Below are 25,796 nucleotides of genomic sequence, written 5' to 3'. Positions count from 1 at the left end.
TGGATAACAGAACCTGGTCAGAACCCCGCAAGTCACCCCATCATGGATTCCCCTGGGTTTCTAGTTTTCAAAACTGCTCAGATTTGCTAGGTTTCCCTAGGTGCCGGCTGAGCTAGAGGCCAAAATCCACAGGTAGGCACTTTGCAAAAAGCAGCTGTTTTCTTTTTGAAAATGTGATGTGTCCATGTTGTGTTTTGGGGCTTTTCCTTTTGCGGGCGCTAAGCCTACCCCACAAGTGAGGTACCAGGTTTGTTAGGTTTCCCTAGGTGCCGGCTGAGCTAGAGGCCACAGTTCACAGCTAGGTGCTTTGCAAAAAACAGCTCTGTTTTCTTTGTGAAAATGTGATATGTCCACATTGTGTTTTGGGGCCTTTCCTGTCGCGGGCGCTGGGCCTACCCCCACAAGTGAGGTTCCATTTTTTTCAGGATATTTGGCTGAACGCTGGGTAGAAGGGAATTTGTGGCTCCTCTCTGATTCCAGAACTTTGTGTCACCGAAATGAGAGGAAAAAGTGTTTTTTTGGCCACATTTTGAGGTTTGCAAAGGATTCTGGGTAACAGAACCTGGTCAGAACCCCACAAGTCACGCCATCTTGGATTCCCCATGGTGTCTAGTTTTCAAAACTGCGCAGTTTTGCTAGGTTTCCGTAGGTGCCAGCTGAGCTATAGGCCAAAATCCACAGCTAGGCACTATGCAAAAAACAGCTCTGTTTTCTTTGTGAAAATGTGATGTGTCGACGTTGGGTTTTGGGACTTTTCCTGTTGTGGGCGCTAGGCCTACCCCCACAAGTGAGGTACCATTTTTATCGGGAGACTTAGGGGAACGCTGGGTGGAAGGAAATTTGTTGCTCTTCTCTGGTTCCAGAACTTTCTGTCACCGAAATGAGAGGAAAAAGTGTTTTTTTGCCACATTGTGAGGTTTGCAAAGGATTCTGGGTCACAGAACCTGGTCAGAACCCCACAAGTCACCCCATCTTGGATTCCCCTAGGTGTCTAGTTTTCAAAACTGCACAGGTTTGCTAGGTTTCCTGTTAGAACTGGGGTCTTTGGTTGACAGTCAGGTTACCCCCTGTTCAAGCAAAGACCCTCACTCTAGTCAGGGTAAATGAGAATCACCCTCAGCTAACCCCTGCTTACCCCCTTGGTAGCTTGGCAGAGCAGTAGGCTTAACTTCAGAGTGCTAGGTGTAAAGTATTTGTACCAACACACACAGTAACTTAATGAAAACACTACAAAATGACACAACACAGGTTTAGAAAAATAGGAAATATTTATCTAAACAAAACAAGACCAAAACGACAAAAATCCACCATACACAACTCAAGTTATTAATTAAAAATCAAAAAGAGTCTTTAAGTAGTTTTAAAAACACACTAGCGCTGCTAGAGTGAAAATGTACCTGGTGTGCCTCAAAAATAACCCAGCACAGGCGGTGTGCGTCAAAAATAACTTCGCACGGCGGTACTTGAGTAAAAAATCGAGCCGCACGATGATTTGAAAATCCCGCTGCGCAGGATGCGATCTCCCAGCCTCCATCAGCGATGCTGCGCTTCGTTTCTCCTGCTCCGTGCGTCGATTTTTCGGTCGCGTTTCCTGCGAGCGTCGTTTCTCAGCTGCGGAGCCGGCGGCGCGTCGTTTTTTCAGCCGCAGATCGGATTTGCGTCAATCTTTTCCCCGCACGGCGCTCTGTGCGTGGATTTTCTTGTCTTTAGGCTGCCAGCTTCTCCTTTCAGGGTCCCAGGAACTGGATGGGCACCACAGGGCAGAGTAGGAGTCTCTCCAGAGACTCCCGGTGCTGGCAGAGAGAAGTCTTTGCTGTCCCTGAGACTTCAAACAACAGGAGGCAAGCTCTAGATCAAGCCCTTGGAGATTTCTTCTCAAGATGGAAGGCACACAAAGTCCAGTCTTTGCCCTCTTACTCTGGCAGAAGCAGCAACTGCAGGATAGCTCCACAAAGCACAGTCACAGGCAGGGCAGCTCTTCTTCCTCAGCTATTCAGCTCTTCTCCAGGCAGAGGTTCCTCTTGGTTCCAGAAGTGTTTCTAAAGTCTGTAGATTTGGGTGCCCTTCTTATACCCATTTTAGTCTTTGAAGTCACCTTTCTTTAAAGGGGACTCACACCTACTTGTGAAATGCTGCCTTGCCCAGGCAAGGCCTCAGACACACACCAGGGGGTTGGAGCCGGCATTGTTAGAGGCAGGCACAGTCCCTTCAGATGAGAGTGACCACTCCACCCCTCCCTCCTAGCAGAGATGGCTAATCAGGAAATGCAGGTTACACCCCAGCTCCCTTTGTGTCACTGTCTGGTGTGAGGTGAAAAACAACCAACTGTCAAACTGACCCAGACAGGGAATCCAAAAACAAGGCAGAGTCACAAAATGGTTTAAGCAAGAAAATGCTCACTTTCTAAAAGTGGCATTTTCAAACGCACAATCTTAAAATTAACTTTACTAAAAGATGTATTTTTAAATTGTGAGTTCAGGGACCCCAGACTCCACATGTCCATCTACTCTCTAGGGGAATCTACACTTTAACCATATTTAAAGGTAGCCCCCATATTATCCAATGAGAGAGACAGGCTTTGCAGCAGTGAAAAAATAAAATTGGCAGTATTTCACTGTCAGGACATATAAACCACATTACTATATGTCCTACCTTATCCATACACTGCACCCTGCCCTTGGGGCTACCTAGGGCCTACCTTAGGGGTGCCTTACATGTAAGAAAAGGGAAGGTTTAGACCTGGCAAGTGGGTACACTTGCCAAGTCGAATTTACAGTGTAAAAATACACACACAGACACTGCAGTGGCAGGTCTGAGACATGATTACAGAGCTACTTATGTGGGTGGCACAACCAGTGCTGCAAGCCCACTAGTAGCATTTGATTTACAGGCCCTGGGCACCTCTAGTGCACTTTACTAGGGACTTAACAGTAAAACAAATATGCCAATCATGGAGAACCAATTACGTACACATTTTAAACAGGAGCACTTGCACTTTAGCACTGGTTAGCAGTGGTAAAGTGCCCAGAGTAACAAAAACAATAAAATCAGAGTCCAGCACACATCAACAACCTGGGGAACAGAGGCAAAAAGTTAAGGGAGACCACGAAAAGGATGAAAAGTCTAACACGTGTCCCCCCCAGCTAAAAGTGGGGAGCAACTACCCAACCTCATGGGAGTTCTCATCACTAAGGCGGAAGAACCTGGACAGACCATCAGCATTGGCGTGCTCTGTACCAGGACGATGTTCCACCGTAAAGTCCATCCCCTGTAGGGAAATGGACCACCTCAACAGTTTTGGATTCTCACCCCTCATCTGCATTAACCATCTGAGGGGCCTGCGGTCGGTCTGAACTCGGAAGTGAGTCCCAAACAAGTAGGGTCTTAGCTTCTTCAGTGCCCAGACCACAGCAAATGCTTCGCGTTCTATGGCACTCCACCTACGTTCCCTGGGTAGTAACCTCCTGCTAATGAAGGCTACGGGTTGATCTAGGCCCTCTTCATTAAGCTGTGAGAGTACTGCTCCAATACCATGCTCTGAGGCGTCTGTTTGCACAACAAACTCCTTGGAGTAGTCAGGTGCCTGCAGCACAGGTGCTGTGCACATGACAGCCTTCAGGGCATCAAAAGCGTTCTGGCAAGCCTCTGTCCAGATCACTTTCTTGGGTTGCTTCTTAGAAGTCAACTCAGTTAAGGGGGTAACAATGGTACCATATCCCTTAACAAACCTCCGGTAATATCCTGTGAAACCTTAAAAGGCTCTCACTTCAGTCTGGGTCTTGGGAGGCTCCCAAGCCAGAATCGTATCAATCTTAGGCTGTAGGGGTGCCACCTGGCCACTCCCCACCTGGTGTCCTAAGTACACCACAGAACCCTGCCCTATTTGGCACTTGCTCGCCTTAATAGTGAGGCCTGCCTTCTGCAGGGCCTCTAACACTCTCCAGAGGTGTTGCAGGTGTTCCTCCCATGTGGAACTAAACACAGAAATGTCATCCAGGTAGGCGGCACTGAACTCATCCAGTCCTGCCAACACCTGGTTGACCAACCTCTGAAAGGTGGCAGGGGCGTTCTTCATCCCAAAGGGCATCACATTGAAGTGGAAGTGCCCATCTGGGGTAGAGAATGATGACCTCTCCTTTGCCCCCTCAGTTAAGGCAATCTGCCAGTACCCAGATGTTAAATCAAACGTACTGAGGTACTTGGCAGCTCCTAACCGATCAATGAGCCCATCAGCTCGGGGGATGGGGTGTGCGTCAGTCTTGCTGACCGCATTGAGACCCCGGTAGTCCACACAGAACCTAAGTTCTGGAGTGGCACCAGGAGCAGCAGCCTTTGGGACCAAGACCACTGGGCTGGCCCAAGGACTGCTCAATAACCCCTAGGGTTAACATTTTGGAGACTTCCTCCTTAATGCAAGCCCTGACCCTGTCAGTCACCCTGTAAACCTTATGTTTAACAGGTGTACTGTCCCCAGTGTCCACATCATGTGTGCACAGGTGTGTGACTCCTGGGATCAGGGAAAACAGCGAGGCGAACTGTCCCAGCACGTGGCGACAGTCCCTCTGCTGTTCCTCAGTCAGGGAGGGGGAGAGGATCACTCCCTCCACAGACCCATCTTTCTCTCCTGCAGACAGGAGGTCAGGAAGAGGCTCACTCTCTTCCTCCACCCCGTCATCTGTTGCTAGGAGCATGGATAGCTCAGTTCGCTCAAAGTGTGGTTTGAGGTGGTTGACATGTAGGACCCTCAAAGGGTTCCTGGGGGATTGCAAGTCTACCAGATAGGTGACCTCGCTCTTTCTTTCCACCACCTCAAAAGGCCCAGTCCACTTATCTTGGAGAGCCCTAGGCTCCACTGGTGCCATGACCCACACTTTTTGTCCAGGCTGAAACTCAACCAGAGTTGCATTCTGGTCGTACCACCGTTTCATATCCTCCTGGCTTGCTTCCAGGTTCTCCTGAGCGAGACTCCTGAAGCGGGCAGTCTGGTTTCTTAGTGCCAGCATGTAGCTAAATACATCCTGGGGTGGTTTACTAGGAGCTTTCTCCAAAGCCTCCTTCACCAGACTGAGCGGTCCCCTCACAGGGTGGCCATAGATGAGCTCAAAGGGGCTAAAGCCAAGTCCCTTTTGAGGCACCTCCCTGTAAGCGAACAGAAGGCATGGCAAGAGGACGTCCCACTTACGCCTCAAGGGCTCTGACAGGCCCTGAATCATGCCTTTCAAGGTGCGGTTGAATCTCTCAACCAGACCATTACTTTGGGGGTGGTAAGGGGTGGTGAACTTGTAGGTTACCCCACACACCTTCCACAGAGACTTCATATAAGTGGATATGAAGTTTGTACCTCTATCAGATACCACCTCCTTGGGGAACCCCATGCGGGTAAAAACCCCCATCAAGGCACGTCCCACCACGGGGGCAGTGACCGTCCTTAGAGGAATGGCTTCTGGGTACCGCGTGGCATGGTCCACCAAGACCAGGATGAACCTGTTGCCCATGGCTGTCTTGGGATCCAGAGGCCCCACAATGTCAATTCCTACCCTTTCAAAGGGAGTACTGACTACAGGCAAAGGTTGGAGGGGAGCTTTGCATTTCCCTCCACTCTTGCCACTTGCCTGACAAGTCTGACAAGACCTACAATAAGCAGCTGACTGCTTGTGCATCAAGGGCCAGTAAAAGTGGGAGACAAGCCTCTTATAGGTCTTGTCCTGCCCTAGATGTCCTGCCAAAGGCACATCATGAGCCAAACCCAGTAGGAAGGCCCTGAAGCACTGGGGTACCACCAGCATACGAGCTGACCCAGGCTCAGGAACCTTAGGCTCACTGTACAGGAGGCCATCCTCCCAATAAATCAGGTGAGTACCTGGCGCCTCGCCAGCCGCCTGGGCTGCAGCCTGCTGCCGCAGCCCCTCAAGAGTAGGGCACTCCTTCTGCGCTGTGCAGAATGCTTCCCTGTTGGGTCCCCCTTCCTGCTGCCACTGCGACAGCTCAGGGACCTCCCCCAGTTCAGCCACCTGCCCCCCTGTAGGTTCCGGGGCGTCACCCTCAGGCTCCGCCTCCTCCCGGACCGTGGGAACCTCGGGGGCCGTTTTCCCGCGCCCCCTGCCCTTCCTCTTCTTGGCGGTCCCCTGGGCCACTGATTCAGGCTCCAGGGGCTCTTGACTACCCTGATTGGCTGCCATAGACCGGGTGGATACATACCCACCCAGGCAGACCCAACATCTCCAAGTGAGACCTGTGTTCCACCTCCTTCCAAGGGGAATCCTCCAGGTCGTTACCTAGCAAACAATCAACAGGCATGGTTGGACTCACAGCTACTTTCCAGGAACCTGAGACCCTCCCCCATTCAAAGGGAACCTGCGCCACTCGGCAGAGGCGCTCAGAGTTGTCTACCGCAACTACTTGGTGAAGTACCCGGGGATCAATCTGCTCTTCAGACACCAGGTGACTCCTCACTGTAGTCACACTGGCTCCTGTGTTTCTCAGAGCCTCCACCCTCTGTCCATTGAAATTCACCCATTGCCTGTACTTCTTAGTGTTATCAGGCACTAGGTTTCTCTGGACCATCTCACTGTCCCCTAGTGAGACAAGGGTCATTTTTGCTGGTTCCCACCCACCTGAAACCAACTCCTCCCCAAGCGCTACACTGGCCAAACCCTGGGACGGTGCACCAGTGGGTGCCGGTGTACTTTTGGGGCATTTGGGGTCCCCCCTCACATGACCCACCTGGTCACATGCATAGCACTTACGTGGGGGACCACCTGCCACTGGCTTCCCTTTGGACAACCATGGCTTCTTTTCACTGGGGGGTTGGGAATCCTTACTCTGGGAATCAGTTTGGGGCCCTTTAGAGAACTCCCCCTGTTTGCCCTTACCCCCCCTTTCTTCTGAGAGGGACCCTGCCCACCCTTGGCGTGGTCTCCCCCATACCTCTTTTGGACCCTGGTGCTCTCCCAGCGGTCCGCTTCCTGCGCAAGCTTCCTGGGGTCAGTCAGCTTGCTGTCAATGAGGTGCTGGCGCAGCTCTGGAAAACATAAACTGTACAAGTGCTCCCAAGCAATTAAATTGTAAAGCCCCTCATACGTGTTTACCTTACTGCCCTTCACCCAACCATCCAGTGACCTGCAAAAAGAATCAACACATTCCAACCATGTTTGGGATTCCTTTCTCTTGTACGATCTAAACTTCTCCTTGTACTGCTCAGGGGTGAGACCATACCTGGTGAGTAAGGCCTCCTTCATGATAGGGTAGGTGAGACTCTGAGCATCCCCTAAGGCCGTCAGTGTGTCCCTCCCCTCTGCCTCAAAATGCTTCCACAGGGCTGCCCCCCAATGAGCTTCAGGGACCAGGTTCATGTGGAGAGCTGACTCATAACCCTTGAACCACAAGTAGATATCATCCTCCCTCTTATAATCCCTCACAAGTTATTTTGGGATGTGTACCCTTCTCTCAGGCTGCACTGTAGGATTGCTGCCACCATCACTACTGGACTGGCTTCTATGATCCATCTCTTTCAAGCTAAGCTCATGAGCCATTGCTAACTTCCTCTCCTCAAGGGCTAGCCTCCTCTGCTCCAATTGGTACTCCCTTTCTGCCTGTCTGTCCTGTAACTCTTCAGGTGTCAGACCCTTGGAGGATACACTGCTACTTGCCCTAGAGACTCTTTCCCTGGGAATAACAGGCCCCCCAATATACCATTATGTACTGATTGCTCTCCCTCCTCATCCTCATCCCCCTCCTCATCCTCAGTGTGCCCTCCAGTGCTTCTGGTTGTCACCCAGGCCCTCAGCGCCTTTTTCAGCTCATCCTTCTTGGAAGAGCTCTTAATGGGACAACCAAAATTTTTACAAAACTGCTTTAGCTGAGCCTTGTTATAACTATCCAATTGCTTCAGGTCAAAAACAGCTTCAACTGGTGCATCTCCAAGTAGAGACATGATAAAAGGTTAAAAGAGTGCAAAGTTCCAAATGCAGAAAAGCAAGTTCTCAAATGAAGTTCCAGAAAAGCCAATCACTGGATCAGCGAAAAAGGAAACTGAATGCAGAGCAAAAACAGTCCAAATAGAGAAAAACCAAAATCACAAGACTAGTAGTATGTGGTCACGTAGTGGTCTGAACTCAAAACAGTAGTGTACACTTAATCACTATATGTCAAGTACAAATACAAGTCCAAATCCCAACCGCTGATCACCAATGTTAGAAATGGGGTCTTTGGTTGACAGTCAGGTTACCCCCTGTTCAAGCAAAGACCCTCACTCTAGTCAGGGTAAAAGAGAATCACCCTCAGCTAACCCCTGCTTACCCCCTTGGTAGCTTGGCAGAGCAGTAGGCTTAACTTCAGAGTGCTAGGTGTAAAGTATTTGTACCAACACACACAGTAACTTAATGAAAACACTACAAAATGACACAACACAGGTTTAGAAAAATAGGAAATATTTATCTAAACAAAACAAGACCAAAACAACAAAAATCCACCATACACAAGTCAAGTTATTAATTAAAAATCAAAAAGAGTCTTTAAGTAGTTTTAAAAACACACTAGCGCTGCTAGAGTGAAAATGTACCTGGTGTGCGTCAAAAATAACCCCGCACGGGCAGGTGTGCGTCAAAAATAACTCCGCACGGCGGTACTTGAGTCAAAAATCCAGCCGCACGATGATTTGAAAATCCCGCCGCGCAGGTTGCGATCTCCCAGCCTCCGTCAGCGATGCTGCGCGTCGTTTCTCCTGCTCCGTGCGTCGATTTTTCGTTTGCGTTTCCTGCGAGCGTCGTTTCTCAGCTGCGGAGCCGGCGGCGCGTCGTTTTTTCAGCCGCAGATCGGATTTGCGTCAATCTTTTCCCCGCACGGCGCTCTGTGCGGGGATTTTCTTGTCTTTAGGCTGCCAGCTTCTCCTTTCAGGGTCCCAGGAACTGGATGGGCACCACAGGGCAGAGTAGGAGTCTCTCCAGAGACTCCAGGTGCTGGCAGAGAGAAGTCTTTGCTGTCCCTGAGACTTCAAACAACAGGAGGCAAGCTCTAGATCAAGCCCTTGGAGATTTCTTCTCAAGATGGAAGGCACACAAAGTCCAGTCTTTGCCCTCTTACTCTGACAGAAGCAGCAACTGCAGGATAGCTCCACAAAGCACAGTCACAGGCAGGGCAGCTCTTCTTCCTCAGCTATTCAGCTCTTCTCCAGGCAGAGGTTCCTCTTGGTTCCAGAAGTGTTTCTAAAGTCTGTAGATTTGGGTGCCCTTCTTATACCCATTTTAGTCTTTGAAGTCACCTTTCTTCAAAGGGGACTCACACCTACTTGTGAAATCCTGCCTTGCCCAGGCAAGGCCTCAGACACACACCAGGGGGTTGGAGCCGGCATTGTTAGAGGCAGGCACAGTCCTTTCAGATGAGAGTGACCACTCCACCCCTCCCTCCTAGCAGAGATGGCTAATCAGGAAATGCAGGTTACACCCCAGCTCCCTTTGTGTCACTGTCTGGTGTGAGGTGAAAAACAACCAACTGTCAAACTGACCCAGACAGGGAATCCAAAAACAAGGCAGAGTCACAGAATGGTTTAAGCAAGAAAATGCTCACTTTCTAAAAGTGGCATTTTCAAACGCACAATCTTAAAATCAACTTTACTAAAAGATGTATTTTTAAATTGTGAGTTCAGGGACCCCAAACTCCACATGTCCATCTACTCTCTAGGGGAATCTACACTTTAACCATATTTAAAGGTAGCCCCCATATTATCCAATGAGAGAGACAGGCTTTGCAGCAGTGAAAAATAAAATTGGCAGTATTTCACTGTCAGGACATATAAACCACATTACTATGGTGGTCATTCTGACCCTGGCGGTCTTTGACCGCCAGGGCGGAGGACCGCGGGAGCACCGCCGACAGGCCGGCGGTGCTCCAATGGGGATTCCGACCGCGGCGGTAAAGCCGCGGTCGGACCGGCACCACTGGCGGGGTCCCGCCAGTGTACCGCGGCCCCATTGAATCCTCCGCGGCGGCGCAGCTTGCTGCACCGCCGCGGGGATTCCGACCCCCCCTACCGCCATCCAGATCCCGGCGGTCGGACCGCCGAGATCCGGATGGCGGTAGGGGGGGTTGCGGGGCCCCTGGGGGCCCCTGCAGTGCCCATGCCACTGGCATGGGCATTGCAGGGGCCCCCGTAAGAGGGCCCCTACATGTATTTCACTGTCTGCTGCGCAGACAGTGAAATACGCGACGGGTGCAACTGCACCCGTCGCACAGCTTCCACTCCGCCGGCTCGATTCCGAGCCGGCTTCATCGTGGAAGCCTCTTTCCCGCTGGGCTGGCTGGCGGTCTGAAGGCGACCGCCCGCCAGCCCAGCGGGAAAGTCAGAATTACCGCCGCGGTCTTTCGACCGCGGAACGGTAACCTGACGGCGGGACTTTGGCGGGCGGCCTCCGCCGCCCGCCAAGGTCAGAATGAGGGCCTATATGTCCTACCTTATCCATACACTGCACCCTGCCCTTGGGGCTACCTAGGGCCTACCTTAGGGGTGCCTTACATGTAAGAAAAGGGAAGGTTTAGACCTGGCAAGTGGGTACACTTGCCAAGTCGAATTTACAGTGTAAAAATACACACACAGACACTGCAGTGGCAGGTCTGAGACATGATTACAGAGCTACTTATGTGGGTGGCACAACCAGTGCTGCAGGCCCACTAGTAGCATTTGATTTACAGGCCCTGGGCACCTCTAGTGCACTTTACTAGGGACTTAACAGTAAAACAAATATGCCAATCATGGAGAACCAATTACGTACACATTTTAAACAGGAGCACTTGCACTTTAGCACTGGTTAGCAGTGGTAAAATGCCCAGAGTAACAAAAACAATAAAATCAGAGTCCAGCACACATCAACAACCTGGGGAACAGAGGCAAAAAGTTAAGGGAGACCACGCCAAGGATGAAAAGTCTAACATTTCCCTAGGTGCCGGCTGAGCTGGAGGACACAATCCACAGTTAGGTGCTTTGCAAAAAACAGCTGTTTTCTTTGTGAAAATGTGATGTGTCCACGTTGTGTTTTGGGGCTTTTCCTGTCGTGGGCGCTAGGCCTATCCCCACAAGTGAGGTATCATTTTTATCGGGAGACTTACGGGAAGGCAGGGTGGAAGGAAATTTGTTGCTCTTCTCTGTTTCCAGAACTTTCTGTCACCGAAATGAGAGGGAAATGTGTTTTTTTGTCACATTTTGAGGTTTGCAAAGGATTCTGGGAAACAGAACCTGGTCAGAACCCCACAAGTCACCCCATCTTGGATTCCCCTAGGTGTCTAGTTTTAAAAACTACGCAGGTTTGCTAGGTGTCCCGAGGTGCCAGCTGAGCTATAGGCCAAAATCGTCAGCTAGGCACTATGCAAAAAACAGCTCTGTTTTCTTTGTGAAAATGTGATGTGTCCACGTTGGGTTTTGGGGCTTTTCCTGTCGTGGGCGCTAGGCCTATCCCCACAAGTGAGGTGCCATTTTTATCGGGAGACTTACGGGAACGCAGGGTGGAAGGAAATTTGTTGCTCTTCTCTGTTTCCAGAACTTTCTATCACCGAAATGAGAGGGAAATGTGTATTTTTGCCACATTTTGAGGTTTGCAAAGGATTCTGGGAAACAGAACCTGGTCAGAACCCCACAAGTCACCCCATCTTGGATTCCCCTAGGTGTCTAGTTTTTAAAACTGCACAGGTTTGCTAGGTTTCCCTAGGTGCCGGCTGAGCTGGAGGACACAATCCACAGTTAGGTGCTTTGCTAAAAAACCTCTCTGTTTTCTTTGTGAAAATGTGATGTGTCCACGTTGTGTTTTGGGGCTTTACCTGTCGCTGGCGCTAGGCCTAACCCCACAAGTGAGGTACCATTTTTATCGGGAGACATGGGGGAACACTGGGTGGAAGGAAATTTGTGGCTATTCAAACTTTCTTTCACCAAAATGAGAGGAAAAAGTGTTTTTTTGGCCAAATTTTGAGGTTTGCAAAGAATTCTGGATAACAGAACCTGGTCAGAAGCCCACAAGTCACCCCATCATGGATTCCCCTGGGTTTCTAGTTTTCAAAACTGCGCAGTTTTGCTAGGTATCCCTAGGTGCTGGCTGAGCTAGAGGCCAAAATCCACAGCTAGGCACTTTGCAAAAAGCAGCTGCTTGCTTTGTGAAAATGTGATGTGTCCACATTGTGTTTTGGGGCTTTTCCTGTTGCGGGCGCTAACCCTACCCCACAAGTGAGGTACCAGGTTTGTTAGGTTTCCCTAGGTGCCGGCTGATCTAGAGGCCAAAATTCACAGCTAGGTGCTTTGCAAAAAACAGCCCTGTTTTCTTTGTGAAAATGTGATATGTCCACATTGTGTTTTGGGGCTTTTCCTGTCGCAGGCGCTAGACTTACCCCCACAAGTGAGGTATCATTTTTATCGGGAGACATGGGGGAACACTGGGTGGAAGGAAATTTGTGGCTCTTCTCTGATTCCAGAACTTTGTGTCACCGAAATGAGAGGAAAAAGTGTTTTTTTGACCACATTTTGAGGTTTGCAAAGGATTCTGGGTAACAGAACCTGTTCAGAACCCCACAAGTCACCCCATCTTGGATTCCCCTAGGTGTCTAGTTTTCAAAACTGCACAGGTTTGCTAGGTTTCCCTAGGTGCCGGATGAGCTAGAGGCCAAAATTCCCACAAGTTGCTTTGCAAAAAACAGCTATGTTTTCTTTGTGAAAATGTGATGTGTCTACGTTGTGTTTTGGGGCTTTTCCTGTCATGGGCGCTAGGCCTACCCCCACAAGTTAGGTACCATTTTTAACGGGAGACTTGGGGCAATGCTGGGTGGAAGGACATTTGTGGCTCCTCTCTGATTACATAACTTTCTGTCACCAAAATGAGAGGTAAAAGTTTTTTTGGGCCAAATTTTGATGTTTGCAAAGGATTCTGGGTAACAGAATCTGGTCAGAGCCCCACAAGTCACCACATCTTGGATTCCCCTAGGTGTCTAGTTTTCAAACCTGCGCCGGTTTGCTAGGTTTCCCCAGGTGCCGGATGAGCTAGAGGCCAAAATCCACAGCTAGGTGTTTTGCAAAAAACAGCTCTGTTTTCTTTGTGAAAATGTGATGTGTCCATGTTGTGTTTTGGGGCTTTTCCTGTCGCTGGCGCTAGGCCTACCCCCACAAGTGAGGTAGCATTTTTATTGGGAGACATGGGGGAACGCTGGGTGGCGGGAAATTTGTGGCTCCTCTCTGATTACAGAACTTTCTGTCACCAAAATGAGAGGAAAAGGTGTTTGTTTGGCCAAATCTTGAGGTTTGCAAAGGATTCTGGTTAACAGAATCTGGTCAGAGCCCCACAAGTCACCCCATCTTGGATTCCCCTACGTGTCTAGTTTTCAAAACTACACAGGTTTGCTAGGTTTCCCTAGGTGCCAGCTGAGCTAGAGGCCAAAATTCACAGCTAGGTGCTTTGCAAAAAACAGCTCTGTTTTCTTTGTGAAAATGTGATGTGTCCACATTGTGTTTTGGGGCTTTTCCTGTCGCAGGCTCTAGACTTACCCCCACAAGTGAGGTACCATTTTTATCAGGAGACATGGGTGAACTCTGGGTGGAATGAAATTTGTGGCTCTTCTCTGACTCTAGAACTTTCTGTCACCAAAATGAGAGGAAAAGGTGTTTGTTTGGACAAATTTTGAGGTTTGCAAAGGATTCTGGTTAACAGAATCTGGTCAGAGCCCGACAAGTCACCCCATCTTGGATTCCCGTACGTGTCTAGTTTTCAAAACTACACAGGTTTGCTAGGTTTCCCTAGGTGCCAGCTGAGCTAGAGGCCATAATTCATAGCTAGGTGCTTTGCAAAAAACAGCTCTGTTTTCTTTGTGAAAATGTGATGTGTCCACATTGTGTTTTGGGGCTTTTCCTGTCGCAGGCACTAGACTTACCCCCACAAGTGAGATACCATTTTTATCAAGAGACATGGGCGAACTCTGGGTGGAAGGAAATTTGTGGCTCTTCTCTGATTCTAGAACTTTCTGTCACCGAAATGAGAGGAAAAAGTGTTTTTTGGCCAAATTTTGAGGTTTGCAAAGGATTCTGGGTAACAGAACCTGGTCAGAACCCCACAAGTCACCCCATCTTGGATTCCCCTAGGTGTCTAGTTTTCAGAAGTGCACAGATTAGCTAGGTTTCCCTAGGTGCCAGCTGAGCTAGAGGCTAAAATCCACAGCTAGGCACTTTGCAAAAAACAGCTGTTTTCTTTGTGAAAATGTGATGTGTCCACATTGTGTTTTGGGGTTTTTCCTGTCGCGGGCGCTAGGCCTACCCCCACAAGTGAGGTACCATTTTTATCGGGAGACATGGGCAAACGCTGGGTGGAAGGAAATTTGAGGCTCCTCTCTGATTACAGAACTTTCTGTCACCAAAATGAGAGGAAAAGGTGTTTGTTTGGCCGAATTTTGAGGTTTGCAAAGGATTCTGGTTAACAGAATCTGGTCAGAGCCCCACAAGTCACCACATCTTGGACTCCCCTTGGTGTCTAGTTTTCAAAACTACACAGGTTTGCTAGGTTTCCCTAGGTGCTGGCTGACCTAGAGGCCAGAATTCACAGCTAGGTGGTTTGCAAAAAACAGCTCTGTTTTCTTTGTGAAAATGTATTGTGTCCACATTGTGTTTTGGGGATTTTCCTGTCGCAGGCGCTAGACTTACCCCCACAAGTGACGTACCATTTTTATCAGGAGACATGGGGGAACACTGGGTGGAAGGAAATTTGTGGCTCTTCTCTGATTCCAGAACTTTCTGTCACCGAAATGAGAGGAAAAAGTGTTTTTTTGGCCAAATTTACAGGTTTGCAAAGGATTCTGGGTAACAGAACCTGGTCAGAACCTCACAAGTCACCCCATCTTGGATTCCCCTTGGTGTCTAGTTTTCAGAACTGCACAGATTTTCTAGGTTTCCGCCGCTGCCAGCTGAGCTGGAGGCCAAAATCCACAGCTAGGCACTCTGCAAAAAACAGCTCTGTTTTCTTTGTGAAAATGTGATGTGTCCACGTTGTGTTTTGGGGCTTTTCCTGTCGCGGGCGCTAGGCCTACCCCCACAAGTGAGGTACCATTTTTATCGGGAGACTTACGGGAACGCAGGGTGGAAGGACATTTTTTGCTCTTCTCTGTTTCCAGAACTTTCTGTCACCGAAATGAGAGGGAAATATGTATTTTTGCCACATTTTGAGGTTTGCAAAGGATTCTGGGAAACAGAACCTGGTCAGAACCCCACAAGTCACCCCATCTTGGATTCCCCTAGGTGTCTAGTTTTCAAAACAACACAGGTTTGCTAGGTTTTCCTAGGTGCCGGCTGAGCTATAGGCCAAAATTCACACCTAGGTGCTTTGCAAAAAACAGCTCTATTTTCTTTGTGAAAATGTGATATGTCCACATTGTGTTTTGGGGCTTTTCCTGTTGCAGGCGCTAGACTTACCCACACAAGTGAGGTACCATTTTTATCAGGAGACTTGGGCAAACGCTGGGTGGAAGAAAATTTGTTGCTCTTCTCTGGTTCCAGAACTTTCTGTCATCGAAATGAGAGGAAAAAGTGTTTTTTTTTTTCACATTGTGAGGTTTGCAAAGGATTCTGGGTGACAGAACCTGGTCAGAACCCCACAAGTCACCCCATCTTGGATTCCCCTAGGTGTCTAGTTTTCAGAACTGCACAGATTTGCTAGGTTTCCCTAGGTGCCAGCTGAGCTGGAGGCCAAAATCCACAGCTAGGCACTTTGCAAAAAACAGCTTTGTTTTCTTTGTGAAAATGTGATATGTCCACATTGTGTTTTGGGGCTTTTCCTGTCGCAGGCACTAGATTTACCCACACAGGTGAGGTACCATTTTTATCAGGACACATGGGGGAACGCTGGGTGGAAGGAAATTTGTGGCTCTTCTCTGATTCCAGAACTTTCTGTCACCGAAATGAGAGGAAAAAGTGTTTTTTTGGCTACATTTTGAGGTTTGCAAAGGATTCTGGGTAACAGAACCTGGTCCGAACCCCACAAGTCACCCCATCTTGGATTCCCCTAGGTGTCTACTTTTCAAAACTGCGCAGGTTTGCTAGGTGTCCCGAGGTGCCACCTGAGCCATAGGCCAAAATCCACAGCTAGGCACTATGCAAAAAACAGCTCTGTTTTCATTGTGAAAATGTGATGTGTCCACGTTGGGTTTTGGGGCTTTTCCTGTCGTGGGCGCTAGGCCTATCCCCACAAGTGAGGTACCATTTTTATCGGGAGACTTACGGGAACGCAGGGTGGAAGGAAATTTTTTGCTCTTCTCTGTTTCCAGAACTTTCTGTCACCGAAATGAGAGGGAAATATGTATTTTTGCCACATTTTGAGGTTTGCAAAGGTTTCTGGGAAACAGAACCTGGTCAGAACCCCACAAGTCACCCCATCTTGGATTCCCCTAGGTGTCTAGTTTTCAAAACAACACAGGTTTGCTAGGTTTCCCTAGGTGCCGGCTGAGCTGGAGGACACAATCCGCAGTTAGGTGCTTTGCTAAAAAACCTCTCTGTTCTCTTGGTGAAAATGTGATGTGTCCACGTTGTGTTTTGGGGCTTTACCTGTCGCTGGCGATAGGCCTAACCCCACAAGTGAGGTACCATTTTTATCGGGAGACATGGGGGAACACTGGGTGGAAGGAAATTTGTGGCTGTTCAAACTTTCTTTCACCAAAATGAGAGGAAAAAGTGTTTTTGGCCAAATTTTGAGGTTTGCAAAGAATTCTGGATAACAAAACCTGGTCAGAACCCCACAAGTCACCCCATCATGGATTCCCATGGGTTTCTAGTTTTCAAAACTGCGCAGATTTACTAGGCTTCCCTAGGTGCCGGCTGAGCTAGAGGCCAAAATCCACAGCTAGGCACTTTGCAAAAAGCAGCTGTTTGCTTTGTGAAAATGTGATGTGCCCACGTTGTGTTTTGGGGCTTTTCCTGTTGCGGGCGCTAACCCTACCCCACAAGTGAGGTACCAGGTTTGCTAGGTTTCCCTAGGTGCCGGCTGAGCTAGAGGCCAAAATTCACAGCTAGGTGCTTTGCAAAAAACAGCCCTGTTTTCTTTGTGAAAATGTGATATGTCCACATTGTGTTTTGGGGCTTTTCTTGTCGCAGGCGCTAGACTTACCCCCACAAGTGAGGTATCATTTTTATCGGGAGACATGGGGGAACTCTGGGTGGAAGGAAATTTGTGGCTCTTCTCTGATTCCAGAACTTTGTGTCACCGAAATGAGAGGAAAATTAGTTTTTTTGGCAACATTTTGAGGTTTGCAAAGGATTCTGGGTAACAGAACCTGGTCAGAACCCCACAAGTCACCCCATCTTGGATTCCTCTAGGTGTCTAGTTTTCAAAACTGCACAGGTTTGCTACGTTTCCCTAGGTGCCGGCTGAGCTAGAGGACAAAATTCACAGCTAGGTGCTTTGCAAAAAACAGCTCTGTTTTCTTTGTGAAAATGTGATGTGTCCACATTGTGTTTTGGGGCTTTTCCTGTCACATGCGCTAGACTTACCCCCAGAAGTGAGATACCATTTATATCAGGAGACATGGGCGAACTCTGGGTGGAAGGAAATTTGTGGCTCTTCTCTGATTCTAGAACTTTCTGTCACCGAAATGAGAGGAAAAAGTGTTTTTTTGGCCAAATTTGAGGTTTGCAAAGGATTCTGGGTAACAGAACCTGGTCAGAACCCCACAAGTCACCCCAGCTTGGATTCCCCTAGGTGTCTAGTTTTCAGAAGTGCACAGATTAGCTAGGTTTCCCTAGGTGCCAGCTGAGCTAGAGGCCAAAATCCACAGCTAGGCACTTTGCAAAAAACAGCTGTTTTCTTTGTGAAAATGTGATGTGTCCACATTGTGTTTTGGGGTTTTTCCTGTCGCGGGCGCTAGGCCTACCCCCACAAGTGAGGTACCATTTTTATCGGGAGACATGGGCAAACGCTGGGTGGAAGGAAATTTGAGGCTCCTCTCTGATTACAGAACTTTCTGTCACCAAAATGAGAGGAAAAGGTGTTTGTTTTGCCGAATTTTGAGGTTTGCAAAGGATTCTGGTTATCAGAATCTGGTCAGAGCCCCACAAGTCACCACACCTTGGCTTCCCCATGGTGTCTAGTTTTCAAAACTACACAGGTTTGCTAGGTTTCCCTAGGTGCTGGCTGAGCTAAAGGCCAGAATTCACAGCTAGGTGGTTTGCAAAAAACAGCTCTGTTTTATTTGTGAAAATGTAATGTGTCCACATTGTGTTTTGGGGATTTTCCTGTCGCAGGCGCTAGACTTACCCCCACAAGTGACGTACCATTTTTATCAGGAGACATGGGGGAACACTGGGTGGAAGGAAATTTGTGGCTCTTCTCTGATTCCAGAACTTTCTGTCACCGAAATGAGAGGAAAAGGTGTTTTTTTGGCCAAATTTACAGGTTTGCAAAGGATTCTGGGTAACAGAACCTGGTCAGAACCCCACAAGTCACCCCATCTTTGATTCTCCTAGGTGTCTAGTTTTCAGAACTGCACAGATTTTCTAGGTTTCCGCCGGTGGCAGCTGAGCTGGAGGCCAAAATCCACAGCTAGGCACTCTGCAAAAAACAGCTCTGTTTTCTTTGTGAAAATGTGATGTGTCCACGTTGTGTTTTGGGGCTTTTCCTGTCGCGGGCGCTAGGCCTACCCCGACAAGTGAGGTACCATTTTTATCGGGAGACTTGGGCAAACGCTGGGTGGAAGGAAATTTGTGACTCCACTCTGATTACAGAACTTTCTGTCACCAAAATGAGAGGAAATGGTGTTTGTTTGGCCAAATTTTGAGGTTTGCAAAGGATTCTGGTTAACAGAATCTGGTCAGAGCCCCACAAGTCACCCCATCTTGGATTCCCCTAGGTGTCTAGTTTTCAAAACTACACAGGTTTGCTAGGTTTCCCTAGGTGCCGGCTGAGCTAGAGGCCAAAATTCACAGCTAGGTGCTTTGCAAAAAACAGCTCTGTTTTCTTTGTGAAAATGTGATGTGTCCACATTGTGTTTTGGGGCTTTTCCTGTCGCAGGCGCTATTCTTACCCCAACAAGTGAGGTACCATTTTTATCAGGAGACATGGGGGAACACTGGGTGGAAGGAAATGTGCGGCTCTTCTCTGATTCCAGAACTTTCTGTCACCCAAATGAGAGGAAAAAGTGTTTTTTTTTTCTCCAAATTTTGAGGTTTGCAAAGGATTCTGGGTAAAAGAACCTGGTCAGGACCCCACAAGTCACCCCATTTTGGATTCCCCTAGGTGTCTAGTTTTCAAAACTGCACAGGTTTGCTAGCTTTCCCTAGGTGCTGGCTGAGCTAGAGGCCAAAATCCACAGCTAGGCACTTTGCAAAAAACAGCTCTGTTTTCTTTGTGAAAATGTGATGTGTCTACGTTGTGTTTTGGGGCTTTTCCTGTCGCGGGCGCTAGGCCTAACACCACAAGAGAGGTACCATTTTTATCGGGAGACTTGGGCGAACGCTGGGTGCAAGGAAATTTGTGGCTCTTCTCTAAGTCTAGAACTTTCTGTCACCGAAATTAGAGGAAAAAGTGTTTTTATGGCCAAATTTTGAGGTTTGCAAAGGATTCTGGGTAACAGAACCTGGTCAGAACCCCACAATTCACCCCATCTTGGATTCCCCTAGGTGTCTAGTTTTCAAAACTGCACAGATTTGCTAGGTTTCCCTAGGTGCCAGCTGAGCTGGAGGCCAAAATCCACAGCTAGGCACTTTGCAAAAAACAGCTCTGTTTTCTTTGTGAAAATGTGATGTTTTCACGTTGTGTTTTGAGGCTTTTCCTGTCGCGGGCGCTAGGCCTACCTCCACAAGTGAGGTACCATTTTTATCGGGAGACTTGGGAGAATGCTGGGTGGAAAGAAATTTGTGGTTCATCTCTGATTACAGAACTTTCTGTCACCAAAATGAGAGGAAAAGGAGTTTGTTTGGCCGAATTTTGAGATTTGCAAAGGAATCTGGTTAACAGAATCTGGTCAGAGCCCCACAAGTCACCCCATCTTGGATTCCCCTAGGTGTCTAGTTTTCAAAACTACACAGGTTTGCTAGGTTTCCCAAGGTTCCAGCTGAGCTAGAGGCCAAAATTCACAGCTAGGTGCTTTGCAAAAAACAGCTCTGTTTTCTTTGTGAAAATGTGATGTGTTCACATTGTGTTTTGGGGCTTTTCCTGTAGCAGGCGCTAGACTTACCCCCACAAGTGAGGTACCATTTTTATCAGGAGACATGGGGGAACACTGGGTGGAAGGAAATTTGTGGCTCTTCTCTGATTCCAGAACTTTCTGTCACTGAAATGAGAGGAAAAAGTGTTTTTTTGGCCAATTTACAGGTTTGCAAAGGATTCTGGGTAACAGAACCTGGTCAGAACCCCACAAGTGACCCCATTTTGGATTCCACTAGGTGTCTAGTTTTCAAAACTGCACAGGTTTGCTAGGTTTCCCTAGGTGCTGGATGAGCTAGAGGCCAAAATCCACAGCTAGGCACTTTGCAAAAAACAGCTCTGTTTTCTTTGTGAAAATGTGATGTGTCTACGTTGTGTTTTGGGGCTTTTCCTGTCGCGGGCGCTAGGCCTAACACCACAAGTGAGGTACCATTTTTATCGGGAGACTTGGGCGAACGCTGGGTGCAAGGAAATTTGTGGCTCTTCTCTAAGTCTAGAACTTTCTGTCACCGAAATTAGAGGAAAAAGTGTTTTTATGGCCAAATTTTGAGGTTTGCAAAGGATTCTGGGTAACAGAACCTGGTCAGAACCCCACAATTCACCCCATCTTGGATTCCCCTAGGTGTCTAGTTTTCAAAACTGCACAGATTTGCTCGGTTTCCCTAGGTGCCAGCTGAGCTAGACGCCAAAATTAACAGCTAGGTGCTTTGCAAAAAACAGCTCTGTTTTCTTTGTGAAAATGTGATGTGTCCACATTGTGTTTTGGGGCTTTTCCTGTCGCAGGCGCTATACTTACCCCAACAAGTGAGGTACCATTGTTATCAGGAGACATGGGGAACACTGGGTGGAAGGAAATTTGCGGCTCTTCTCTGATTCCAGAACTTTCTGTCACCCAAATGAGAGGAAAAAGTGTTTTTTTTTTCTCCAAATTTTGAGGTTTGCAAAGGATTCTGGGTAACAGAACCTGGTCAGAACCCCACAAGTGACCCCATTTTGGATTCCCCTAGGTGTCTAGTTTTCAAAACTGCACGGGTTTGCTAGGTTTCCCTAGGTGCTGGCTGAGCTAGAGGCCAAAATCCACAGCTAGGCACTTTGCAAAAAACAGCTCTGCTTTCTTTGTGAAAATGTGATGTGTCTACGTTGTGTTTTGGGGCTTTTCCTGTCGCGGGCGCTAGGCCTAACACCACAAGTGACGTACCATTTTTATCGGGAGACTTGGGCGAACGCTGGGTGCAAGGAAATTTGTGGCTCTTCTCTAAGTCTAGAACTTTCTGTCACCGAAATTAGAGGAAAAAGTGTTTTTATGGCCAAATTTTGAGGTTTGCAAAGGATTCTGGGTAACAGAACCTGGTCAGAACCCCACAATTCACCCCATCTTGGATTCCCCTAGGTGTCTAGTTTTCAAAACTGCACGGAATTGCTAGGTTTCCCTAGGCGCCAGCTGAGCTGGAGGCCAAAATCCACAGCTAGGCACTTTGCAAAAAACAGCTCTGTTTTCTTTGTTAAAATGTGATGCTTCCACGTTGTGTTTTGGGGCTTTTCCTGTCACGGGCGCTAGGCCTACCCCCACAAGTGAGGTACCATTTTTATCGGGAGACTTGGGCGAACGCTGGGTGGAAGGAAATTTGTGGTTCCTCTCTGATTACAGAACTTTCTGTCACCAAAAGGAGAGGAAAAGGTGTTTGTTTGGCTGAATTTTGAGGTTTGCAAAGGATTCTGGTTAACAGAATCTAGTCAGAGCCCCACAAGTCACCCCATCTTGGATTCCCCTAGGTGTCTAGTTTTCAAAACTACACAGGTTTTGCTAGGTTTTCCAAGGTGCCGGCTGAGCTAGAGGCCAAAATTCACAGCTAGGTGCTTTGCAAAAAACAGCTCTGTTTTCTTTGTGAAAATATGATGTATTCACATTGTGTTTTGGGGCTTTTCATGTAGCAGGCGCTAGACTTACCCCCACAAGTGAGGTACCATTTTTATCAGGAGACATGGGGAACACTGGGTGGAAGGAAATGTGTGGCTCTTCTCTGATTGCAGAACTTTCTGTCACTGAAATGAGAGGAAAAAGTGTTTTTTTTGGCCAATTTACAGGTTTGCAATGGATTCTGGGTAACAGAACCTGGTCAGAACCCCACAAGTGACCCCATTTTGGATTCCCCTACGTGTCTAGTTTTCAAAACTGCACTGGTTTGCTAGGTTTCCCTAGGTGCTGGATGAGCTAGAGGCCAAAATCCACAGCTAGGCACTTTGCAAAAAACAGCTCTATGTTCTTTGTGAAAATGTGATGTGTCTACGTTGTGTTTTGGGGCTTTTCCTGTCGCGGGCGCTAGGCCTAACCCCACAAGTGAGGTACCATTTTTATCGGGTGACTTGGGCGAACGCTGGGTGGAAGGAAATTTGTTGCTCTTCTCTGATTCTAGAAATTTCTGTCACCGAAATGAGAGGAAAAGATGTTTTTTTGGCCAAATTTTTGAGTTTTGCAAAGGATTCTGGGTAACAGAAGCTGGTCAGAACCCCACAAGTCACCCCATCTTGGATTCCCCTAGGTGTATACTTTTCAAAACTACACAGGTTTGCTAGGTTTCCCTAGGTGCTGGCTGAGCTAGAGGCCAGAATTCACAGCTAGGTGGTTTGCAAAAAACAGCTCTGTTTTCTTTGTGAAAATGTAATGTGTCCACATTGTGTTTTGGGGGTTTTCCTGTCGCAGGCGCTAGACTTACCCCCACAAGTGACGTACCATTTTTATCAGGAGACATGGGGGAACACTGGGTGGAAGGAAATTTGTGGCTCTTCTCTGATTCCAGAACTTTCTGTCACCGAAATGAGAGGAAAAAGTGTTTTTTTGGCCAAATTTACAGGTTTGCAAAGGATTCTGGGTAACAGAACCTGGTCAGAACCCCACAAGTCACCCCATCTTGGATTCCCCTAGGTGTCTAGTTTTCAGAACTGCACAGATTTGCTAGGTTTCCCTAGGTGCCAGCTGAGCTGGAGGCTAAAATCCACAGCTAGGCACTCTGCAAAAAACAGCTCTGTTTTCTTTGTGAAAATGTGATGTGCCCACGTTGTGTTTTGGGGCTTTTCCTGTCGCGGGTGCTAGGCCTACCCCCACAAGTGAGGTACCATTTTTATCGGGAGACTTGGGCAAACGCTGGGTGGAAGGAAATTTGTGGCTCCTCTCTGATTACAGAAATTTCTGTCACCAAAATGAGAGGAAAAGGTGTTTGTTTGGCCGAATTTTGAGGTTTGCAAAGGATTCTGGTTAACAGAATCTGGTCAGAGCCCCACAAGTCACCCCATCTTGGATTCCCCTAGGTGTCTAAGTTTCAAAACTACACAGGATTTCTAGGTTTCCCTAGGTGCCAGCTGAGCTGGAGGCCAAAATCCACAGCTAGGCACTTTGCAAAAAACAGCTCTGTTTTCTTTGTGAAAATGTGATGTGTCCACATTGTGTTTTGGGGCTTTTCCTGTCGCAGGCACTAGATTTACCCACACAGGAGAGGTACCATTTTTATCAGGAGACATGGGGGAACGCTGGGTGGAAAGAAATTTGTGGCTCTTCTCTGATTCCAGAACTTTCTGTCACCGAAATGAGAGGAAAAAGTGCATTTTTGGCCAAATTGTGAGGTTTGCAAAGGATTCTGGGTAACAGAACCTGGTCAGAACCCCACAAGTCACCCCATCTTGGATTCCCCTAGGTGTCTAATTTTCAAAACTGCGCAGGTTTGCTAGGTTTCCCTAGGTGCTGGCTGAGCTAGAGGCCAAAATCCACAGCTAGGAACTTTGCAAAAAACAGCTCTGGTTTCTTTGTGAAAATGTGATGTGTCCACGTTGAGTTTTGGGGCTTTTCCTGTCGCGGCGCTAGGCCTACCCCCACAAGTGAGGTTCAATTATTATCAGGAGATTTGGGCGAACGCTGGGTAGAAGGGAATTTGTGGCTCCTCTCTGATTACAGAACTTTCTGTCACTGAAATTAGAGGAAAACGTGTTTGTTTGGCCACATTTTGAGGTGTGCAAAGGATTCTAGGTAACAGAACCAGGTCAGAACCCCACAAGTCACCCCATCCTGGATTCCCCTAGGTGTCTAGTTTTCAAAACTGCACAGGTTTGCTAGGTTTCCCTAGGTGCCAGCTGAGCTGGAGGACACAATCCACAGTTAGGTGCTTTGCAAAAAACAGCTCTGTTTTCTTTGTGAAAATGTGATGTGTCCACGTTGTGTTTTGGGGCTTTTCCTGTCACTGGCGCTAGGCCTACCCCCACAAGTGAGGTACCATTTTTATCAGGAGACATGGGGGAACACTGGGTGGAAGGAAATTTGTGGCTCTTCCCTGATTCCAGAACTTTCTGTCACCAAAATGAGAGGAAAAAGTATTTTTTGGCCAAATTTTGAGGTTTGCAAAGAATTCTGGATAACAAAACCTGGTCAGAACCCCACAAGTCACCCATCATGGATTCCCCTGGGTTTCTCGTTTTCAAAACTGCGCAGATTTGCTAGGTGTCCCTAGGTGCCGGCTGAGCTAGAGGCCAAAATCCACAGCTAGGCACTTTGCAAAAAGCATTTTTTTTTTTAGTGAAAATGTGATGTGTCCACGTTGTGCTTTGTGGCTTTTCCTGTCGCGGGCGCTAAGCCTACCCCACAAGTGAGGTACCAGGTTTGCTAGGTTTCCCTATGTGCCGGCTGAGCTAGAGGCCAAAATTCACAGCTAGGTGCTTTGCAAAAAACAGCTCTGTTTTCTTTGTGAAAATGTGATCTGTCCACATTGTGTTTTGGGGCTTTTCCTGTCGCAGGCGCTAGACTTACCCCCACAAGTGAGGTACCATTTTTATCGGGAGACATGGGGGAACACTGGGTGGAAGGAAATTTGTGGCTCTTCTCTGATTCCAGAACTTTCTGTCACCGAAATAAGAGGAAAAAGTGTTTTTTTGGCCACATTTTGAGGTTTGCAAATGATTCTGGTTAACAGAACCTGGTCAGAACCCCACAAGTCACCCCATCTTGTATTCCCCTAGGTGACTAGTTTTCAAAACTGCACAGGTTTGCTAGGGTTCCCTAGGTGCCAGCTGAGCGATAGGCCAAAATCCACAGCTAGGCACTATCCAAAAAACTGCTCTGTTTTCTTTGTGAAAATGTGATGTGTCCACGTTGGGTTTTGGGGCTTTACCTGTCGTGGGCGCTAGGCCTACCCCCACAAGTGAGGTACCATTTTTATCGGGAGACTTAGGGGAACGCTGGGTGGAAGGAAATTTGTTGCTCTTCTCTGGTTCCAGAACTTTCTGTCACCGAAATGAGAGGAAAAAGTGTTTTTTTGCCACATTTTGAGGTTTGCAAAGGATTCTGGATAACAGAATATGGTCAGAGCCCCAAAAGTCACCCCATCTTGGATTCCCCTAGGTGTCTAGTTTTCAAAACTGCACAGGTTTGCTACGTTTCCCTAGGTGCCGGCTGAGCTAGAGGCCAAAATCCACAGCTAAGTGCTTTGCAAGAAACAGCTCTGTTTTCTTTGTGAAAATGTGATGTGTCCACGTTGTGTTTTGGGGCTTTTCCTGTCGCTGGCGCTAGGCCTACCCCCTCAAGTGAGGTAGCATTTTTATCGGGAGACATGGGGGAACGCTGAGTGGAAGGAAATTTGTGGCTCCTCTGATTACAGAACTTTCTGTCAC

This window comes from Pleurodeles waltl, chromosome 10 (assembly GCF_031143425.1).
Source record: "Pleurodeles waltl isolate 20211129_DDA chromosome 10, aPleWal1.hap1.20221129, whole genome shotgun sequence".
In the NCBI taxonomy this organism is placed as follows: Eukaryota; Metazoa; Chordata; class Amphibia; order Caudata; family Salamandridae; genus Pleurodeles; species Pleurodeles waltl.
Note: the sequence above shows the minus strand (reverse complement) of the source record.